General features: G+C 43.7%; 1 pseudogene; it reads left to right on the top strand.

Moving 5' to 3' along the window:
• Positions 1 to 600: 600 nt before the first annotated feature.
• On the top strand, positions 601 to 7,705 carry LOC110131603 (histone H4-like; annotated as a pseudogene).
• Positions 7,706 to 8,386: the final 681 nt, after the last annotated feature.

Below are 8,386 nucleotides of genomic sequence, written 5' to 3'. Positions count from 1 at the left end.
TCCAGAACTCCAACAAAACTGCTTTCCCTCAAATCACAACTAGTCCTTGGTTGTTAAATCCACCTGGCATTTTCAAAGCCTTCCTGACACACTGCATTGTATTGGGTCTTTTTCATCATCTTTTATTGAAGTATAGTTGATTTACAGTGTTGTGTTAATTTCTGCTGTCAAAAAATGACTCAGTTATACATATATTCTTTTTCACATTCTTTTCCATTTTTGTTTGTCACAGGATATTGAATATAGTTCCCTGTACTATACAGTAGGAACTCGTTGTTTATCCATTCTGTATATAAAAACTTAACATCTGCTAAATGCAACCTTCCAGTCCATTGCTCCCCCAACCCCCTCCCTTTAGGCAACCACCAGTCTGTTCTCTGTGCTGGTGATTCTCTCTCTGTTTCACAGATAGGTTGATTTGCAACACTGTACAGTGCTAATGTGCCTTTTTTACCCGGCTCCAATGACCAGTGTTCCTTGAGTTTCCAACCTCCTTAGACACTCTTCATGTTTGGGGCTCCCTTATTTATCTAACTCCTTAAGTTTTGATATTGCTCAAGGTTCTGTTTTAATTTTTCTTTGTACACAGTGATCAGACCCATGACCTCAATGATCTTCTACACAGTAGTGAATGCCAAGTTTGCCTCTCTAAGCCAAGTTTATGGAGACTCCCTACCAGAAAGCTTCACTTATCAGAGTGGTGAATACTCCAAGGTTCCACCCAGATCCTTTCTTCAGAGCTGGTATAGCTATCCTACTCTCCCCCATCTACTTGCAATATCGGCTGCTAACGGCTCACAGCTATGTCCCTCACTGATTGGACACTGGCCTGTTCTGAGAACTGTGCCATTCAAGTTCTCTTGTGCATTCAAGTTATGGCTTCTTCCGGAAGGCAGGCACAAAAAAATGGTTCATGTGGGGATAGAAAGACCAGGCCCTCTTGCCTCCATGTTCAGTACCATGAAGTGGCATCCAGAGCTCTAGGTTGAACTGGCTGACTTCTCATTCCACATCTGCTTTTCGCTCTGTCCATTCTTCTTCTCATCACTTGCAGACTGTAGGATTATCTTTAATGAGAACTCCATTAATAAATCTTCTGTGTTCAAACTCTCCATTTCAGAGTCTCCATCGCACAGAACCATCAAACAAAAACTCATCACATCCCACTACAAATTTATACAAACTATTTTTCCTTATTTAAAATTTTACTCTTTAATAGAAACCATATCTTGAAAAAAGTCATATCAGGACTCAGAGGCAAAGGCAGAGATCTCCAAACAGCTATAGTTTCCTTAACTTGTCAGGCTTCAGTTCAGCTCAGTTCAGTCGCTCAGTCGTGTCTGACTCTTTGCGACCCCATGAATCGCAGCACGCCAGGCTTCCCTGTCCATCACAAACTCCCAGAGTTTACTCAAACTCATGCCCATCGAGTTGGTGATGCCATCCAGCCATCTCATCCTCTGTCGGCCCCTTCTCCTCCTGCCCCCAATCCCTCCCAGCATCAGGGTCTTTTCCAATGAGTCAAATCTTCGCATGAGGTGGCCAAAGTACTGGAGTTTCAGCTTCAACATCAGTCCTTCCCATGAACACCCAGGACTGATCTCCTTTAGGAAGGACTGGTTGAATCTCCTTGCAGTCCAAGGGACTCTCAAGAGTCTTCTCCAACACCACAGTTCAAAAGCATCAATTTTTTGGCACTCAGCTTTCCTCACAGTCCAACTCACATCCATACATGACCACTGGAAAAACCATAGCCTTGACTAGACGGACCTTTGTTGGCAAAATAATGTCTCTGCTTTTTCATATGCTATCTAGGTTGGTCATATCTTTACTTCCAAGGAGTAAGTGTCTTTTAATTTCATGGCTGCAATCACCATCTGCAGTGATTTTGGAGCCCCCCAAAAAATAAAGTCTGACACTGTTTCCACTGTCTCCCCATCTATTTCCTGTGAGGTGATGGGACCAGATGCCATGATCTTAGTTTTCTGAATGTTGAGCTTTAAGTCAACTTTTTCACTCTCTTCTTTCACTTTCATCAAGAGGTTTTTTAGTTCCTCTTCACTTTCTGCCATAAGGGTGGTGTCATCTACATATCTGAGGTTATTGATATTTCTCCCAGAAATCTTGATTCCAGCTTGTGCTTCTTCAAGCCCAGCGTTTCTCATGATGTACTCTGCGTATAAGTTAAATAAGCAGGGTCACAATATACAGCCTTGGCGTACTCGGTTTCCTATTTGGAACCAGTCTGTTGTTCCATGTCCAGTTCTAACTGGTGCTTCCTGACCTGCATACAGGTTTCTCAAAGAGGCAGGTCAGGTGGTCTGGTATTCCCATCTCTTTCAGAATTGTCCACAGTTTATTGTGATCCACACAGTCAAAGGCTTTGACACAGTCTATAAAACAGAAATAAATGTTTTTCTGGGAACTCTCTTGCTTTTTGTATGATCCAGATGTTGACAATTTGATCTCTGGTTCCTCTGGCTTTTCTAAATCCAGCTTGAACATCTGGAAGTTCACGCTTCATGCATTGCTGAAGCCTGGCTAGGAGAACTTTGAGCATTACTTTACTAGCGCGTGAGATGAGTGCAATTGTGCAGTAGTTTGAGCATTCTTTGGCATTGCCTTTCTTAGGGGCTGGAATGAAAACGGACCTTTTCCAGTTCTGTGGCCACTGCTGAGTTTTCCAAATTTGCTGGCATATTGAGTGCAGCACGTTCACAGCATCATCTTTCAGGATTTGAAATAGCTCAACTGTAATTCCATCACATCCACTAGCTTTGTTTGTAGTGATGCTTTCTAAGGCCCACCTGACTTCACATTCCAGGATGTCTGGCTCTAGGTGAGTGATCACACCATTGTGATTATCTGGGTCATGAAGATCTTCTTTGTACAGTTCTTCTGTGTGTTCTTGCCACCTCTTCTTAATATCTTCTGCTTCTGTTAGGTCCATACCATTTTTGTCCTTGGGCAGAGTTTACACCAGCCTGGCCCTTCCCAAAGTGAAAGTGAAGTCACTCAGTCGTGTTGGATTCTTCGCGACCCTGTGGACTGTAGCCTACCAGGCTCCTCTGTCCATGGGATTCTCCAGACAAGCATATTGGAGTGGATTGCCATTTTCTTCTCCAGGTCCCAGTCAATTCTGTTGGAAATTGCACTTCATCCAAGGGCCTAATTCAAGTGTATTCACAGCTTCTGCCTCCTCTTTTTCCACCTGCTGCAAGACTTACCATCTCAGTATATGGCACCATCATGCACTCAGGTGATCAGGTCACATACTCAAGAATCATCCTTGACTTCTTCCCCATATCTCAACTACTCACTAAGTCATGTCAATCCCATTTCCCCAATATCTTTAAGGTTAATCTTTTTTTTTTCCTCCATTTTTACTATAACTTCCTCATTTAAGGAAAACATTTCCTTTGCAAAACTACTGCAGGGCATCCCAACCAGCAAGCCAGGGCTAGAAGTTGATCATCTCACCCCTGGGCTGGCTATTTGGGGTCTGAGGTTGGCAAGACATACTGTTACAGAAACTCATGTCCATGTGCCCACCACACAGTGAGGCCAAACAATATCAAAACATCAGAATTTGGAGCAGAGATAGGTTTATTGAAAGCCATGCAAGGAAACAGGTGGCTCATGCCTTAAAACCCCCAAATTCCCCAAAAGCTTGTATGAAAGCCCTTTTCTAGGAAAGGTGAGAGAGATGCGTGGTTAACTGTTGTGAACTTCTTGGTGTCAGATCCTTTGTTCTTGAGGTCAGGTCACAGTCAGCTAATCATGTCCCTATAAATCTTCACCAAACAAATGTTATTCTCTGTTCTGACAAGAAAGGGCAATGTCACAAGGCACAACTTTCACCCTCTGAGGTCCTGGTCCTGGCTCAGAGGAGGCAGAGTCCAGCTAGCAGCACCCTCAGTGCCAGGTCCCCAAACCCTGCCCACCTATCATCACTGAGGGAGCCAGGTGCCTATGACCCAACTGGCCCTCAAGCTCCTCAAACCACTGGTACCATGGGGGCAGGTCTCTCAGACTATGACCCAAGTAGACAGCTGCTGTCATTAGGTCGCAGAGGCAGGGATGAGGGGAGGTTCACTGCCACCTCGAGGTCTGGGCCTGGCCAGTGCGTGGACTTGGGATGGGCTCCAGAGCCCTGCAGGACACAGCCCCCATCCCATTCCCTGGGCTCCCAGCTCACCTGATGATCCAAGGCCCCTGAGGAGAGAAGGTCAGGATCTGCCTCTTTACTCTCACCCTGAAGACCACCTCTCCCCTGACTGTTGGCTGAAATGAGCTCACTTGTGCTTAGTTGCTCAAATATGTCCAACTTTCTGTGACCTCATGGACTAGAGCCTGCCAGGCTCCTCTCTCCATGGGGTTCTCCGGTCAAGAATACTGGAGTGGGTAGCCATTCCCTTTCCAGAGGATCTTCCCAATGCAGGGATCAAACCGACACCTTCTGCATTGCAGGCTGGATTCGTTAGTCTCTGAGCCACCAGTGAAGCCCAATGGGCCCACTAAGGGTCACCTATTGACAACTGGTCACTGACAGAGGGGCCCACTGCTGAGCAGGACCACTGACGGTCACTCATTGACAGTTGGTCGCTTGGGGGAGGGGCCCACTGCAGTGCCAACCAATGGCTGAGCAGGACCACTAACGGTCATTTATTGACAGTTGGTCGCTTGGGGGAGGGGCCCACTGCAGTGCCAACCAATGGCTACACAGGACCACTAACAGTCCCGGGTAACTACTGCCTGGTAACAGGGTGTGGGGTAATGGCACATACTAACAGCTGCGTGCTACGGGCTGGGCACAGCCAGGCTCTATTATAATATCACTCATTTCCATCTATCCAAGAATAACCTCTCAGGCTTCCAAATTACCACCAGGGTCCTGCCATTTGTCATACAAATATTATCATTTTCTATGTCACGCTGCAAAAAAGACAAGAAACTGCTTTTGCCACTTAGTCCCAGTTGGTCCCTCTGCCACAGGTTTCCTCTTCCCTATGCTAGATGAGAAGTCCACAGGAACTCTGGAATCAGTACTATTTTTGTCTTTATGTTTCCCAGAGTCCAGCCTGAGACTGGCATATAGTAGTCACCAAATATAATATTTGATGAATAAATCAATAAATTAGTCAATCCATCCTCCAAAAGAAGTAATGAAGCAGAGTTTGAAAAGGTAAAGGGGTAATAAGGAAATAAGAACAGGAAAGGAAAAGAAACCAGTTTCTAATCTTTCCAACAATCTTGTGATTGGTGCTGAACTGACTGCTACAAAGAAAAATCTATTTTAGAAGATAAATGTTAGTAAAGCTCTGGAAAACAAGGTTTTAAATTACAGCCACATTTTGTCATTTTGTCCTTTTTAGTGTGTAATCTCTAAGAGGGTTTATAATACCAGCTTGTGCAAAGAAATAGTTCACCTAGCAGATGAATCAATAAATACAAATTAACAACAATAATTAAGGAGGAAAAAGTAGTCAGGAGACAGAACTAGAGTTGCTAAGTAAACTTCATTTGAGGCAAATCCCTCTCTGGAATGGAAGTTTTATACCTTTGGTCCTGCTTGTTGCATTATAATTCTTTTTGGTAGTGGAAAAGCACTGGTCCAAAAGTGGAAAAGTAAGTGCTCATGTCCTGGCTCAACCATGTACTAGGAACAAACTTAACTTCTTTGAACTGACATGTCTTTGCCTGCAGTAAGAAAGGATTAGATTAGACGGTGTTTAGTTCCACTTCCAGCTCCAAAATTCTACTCTGGAATGTCCTATGTTCTTTTTAGTTCTCTGAAAGTGTTAGTCACTCAGCCATGTCTGACTCTTTGGGGATCCCATGAACTGTAGCCTGCCAGGCTCCTCTATGCATGGGATTTCCCAGGCAAGAATACAGAAATGGGTAGCCATTCCCTTCTCCAGGGGAACTACCTCACCCAGGAATCAAAGCAGGGTCTCCTGCATTGCAGGAGGATTCTTTACCAGCTGAGCTACGAGGGAAGCCCTGGTTCTCAGAACATCTGCCAGTTCTCTGAATATCTGCCAATTCACTGTTTTCTGAAAATGGGAAAATGAATTCAAACTGGCTAGTGTTTTGTTAGTGTTATCTAAAAATACACTTCAAAACAGGGATCAGGAAACTACTCTATGGAAGCAATGCATATCAGCAAGCTAGAAGCTTTTTACAGGCACCAATTTCAGCTTTATTCTTCTTCATCTCTTAAAGTATGTGTTTCAAACAGCAAAGATAATGAGAGACCAGACATACTTATTTACCAAGCTGATCTATGAAGAAAAAGGAGAAAATAAAACATGGAAATTTAGACAACTGTTGACTCAAGGGATCACAAAAGAAAGAAGTCTCAGAAACCAGATCAGAAATGGAAATCCAATGGCTATTGGCAAGTAATAAGGGGATCTAACCAAGGATTAATTATCCTTACTCTTCCACTACCTTGTTCCTATTAGGTAGAGATGAGGTAGATAAGGCAAGTTTGGTGTTCTAGAAGTATATGGCCTCAATTTCCCGTATAAACTATACCATATCACTTAACCCATTTATAAGCTTTGTTCTGGCTATCTATATTTACTGGTTAATTTCCAGGAGACCAGTATTACTATTTTCTTTTTCTCTTGCTTAAACGAGAGGTACATTTATATCAAAGTGTTTATATCCTGAGCAAATATATTTTTCATTCTTTTGAGGGGGGTGAAATATGAAAAAGAATCACCTGAATAAAAATTTGGACCATTCCTAAGATGTGGCCATCTGGCAAATGCCTCAAGGCATTAGAATTCAGTTATGCCTTAGAGATCAAGAGAAATGTAGCCAAAAAATATAACTCAAACATATGCTCTTCCTAACTAAGTAAATAAACCCATTAATTCCTACTTTAAGGGAATTCTCCTCTGCAACCAGACACATTGAGAGAAGCCCAAGGTCTCTTTGAAAAAGTCTTATTAGTGGTGACATTACAGGAGCTCTGGCCCTTTACAAAAGAGTAAGCCCTTCATTGAGAATAAACGCATCTTACTGCCAACCTTTGTAGAGGCGCACACCCTTGGCTATCTTTCCACAAGAACAGATTCTCCACATGAGAGAAGAGCGAGTTCTCTGCTGAGGAGCTATCTTTAAGCCTGGCATATCAGCATTTCTAGGAGCAAAGTGATCTTTTGTTTCCTATTTAGAAACGTTCAATTTCCATTTGGCCAGGATGCTGGTGATGTTTCCATTAAAAACGCATTCCTTAATTCTCAGACCTCAACTTTGGTCCATAACTTTACTCTAAGTAGCAAAACGTCTAGTGAGAAGAGTAAGCCTTACATCATCTATTTTCTATGGACAAGACGATACAGCCAACTTTTTAGTTGCTGTTGATTTGCTTCTCGGGAAGCGATGTTGGACGCAGCAAAGGCGTCAAAGGCCTGGGGAAAGGCGGCGCTAAGCACCACTGAAAGGTTCTGCGCGGCAACATCCAGGGCATCATAAGCCTGCTCTTCGCCGCCTGGATCGTCGTGGTGGGGTGAAGCGCATCTCTAGGCTCATGTATGAGGAGACCCGCGGGGTCCTGAAAGTGTTTCTGGAGAACGTGGTCCGGGACGCGGTCACCTACACCGAGCACGCCAAGCAGAAGGCTGTCACCGCCATGGACGTGGTCTACGCTCACAAGCACCACGGCCGTACCCTCTACAGTTTCGGTGGTTAAGCTTTCCGATTTGCCCTCAGGAGCTTGATTTTTTTGCAACCAACTTTCATTCACTCTTCACCAGTCCTGCAAGGTGGGTCTATAACCACTAGCAATCTCACTTGACACCTCCTCAAATGACACATTCACCCAGAGGAAGTCAAGGTAATCCCTCTCAAGTAGTGAAATGAAGTGAAGTGAAGTGGCTTAGTCATGTCCGACTCTGCGACCCCGTGGACTGTAGCCCACCAGGCTCCTCCGTCCATGGGATTCTCCAGTCTCAAGTAGTAATGGGTAACAAATTCTCCATTTGGCCATGAGCAGAGTTCAGAGGTGAGATGCTTTACTAAAGATCACTGCAAACAGGAAGGGCATATGTCCAGGGGTTAGAAGAGAAAATTATGGCCAAAATGTAAATTCAAAGGCAAGGAGTGTTTTATGTGTAACGACTGATTTTACCTTCATTATATGAGACTTGGAACTGCTCAATACAAATGTACTTTTTAAAAGAACAAGGAGAAAAGTAAAAAATAAATTAAAAAAATAACAAAATATTACCCTCCCCCCCCAAAAAAAAGGGGGGCAAAAGAAAAGTTATAGAAGAACAAGAGGGTCACAGTTTAAACAATATCAAATAGAAGGAAGCCAAGCAATAGGCTGGCTAGATAATTATAGACAAGTCATTTCACTTCCCTGATTATC

This window comes from Odocoileus virginianus, chromosome 3 (genome assembly GCF_023699985.2).
Source record: "Odocoileus virginianus isolate 20LAN1187 ecotype Illinois chromosome 3, Ovbor_1.2, whole genome shotgun sequence".
Lineage (NCBI taxonomy): Eukaryota > Metazoa > Chordata > Mammalia > Artiodactyla > Cervidae > Odocoileus > Odocoileus virginianus.
The sequence above is the reverse complement of the archived record's forward strand: the minus strand, read 5'-3'. Positions and strand labels throughout refer to the sequence as shown.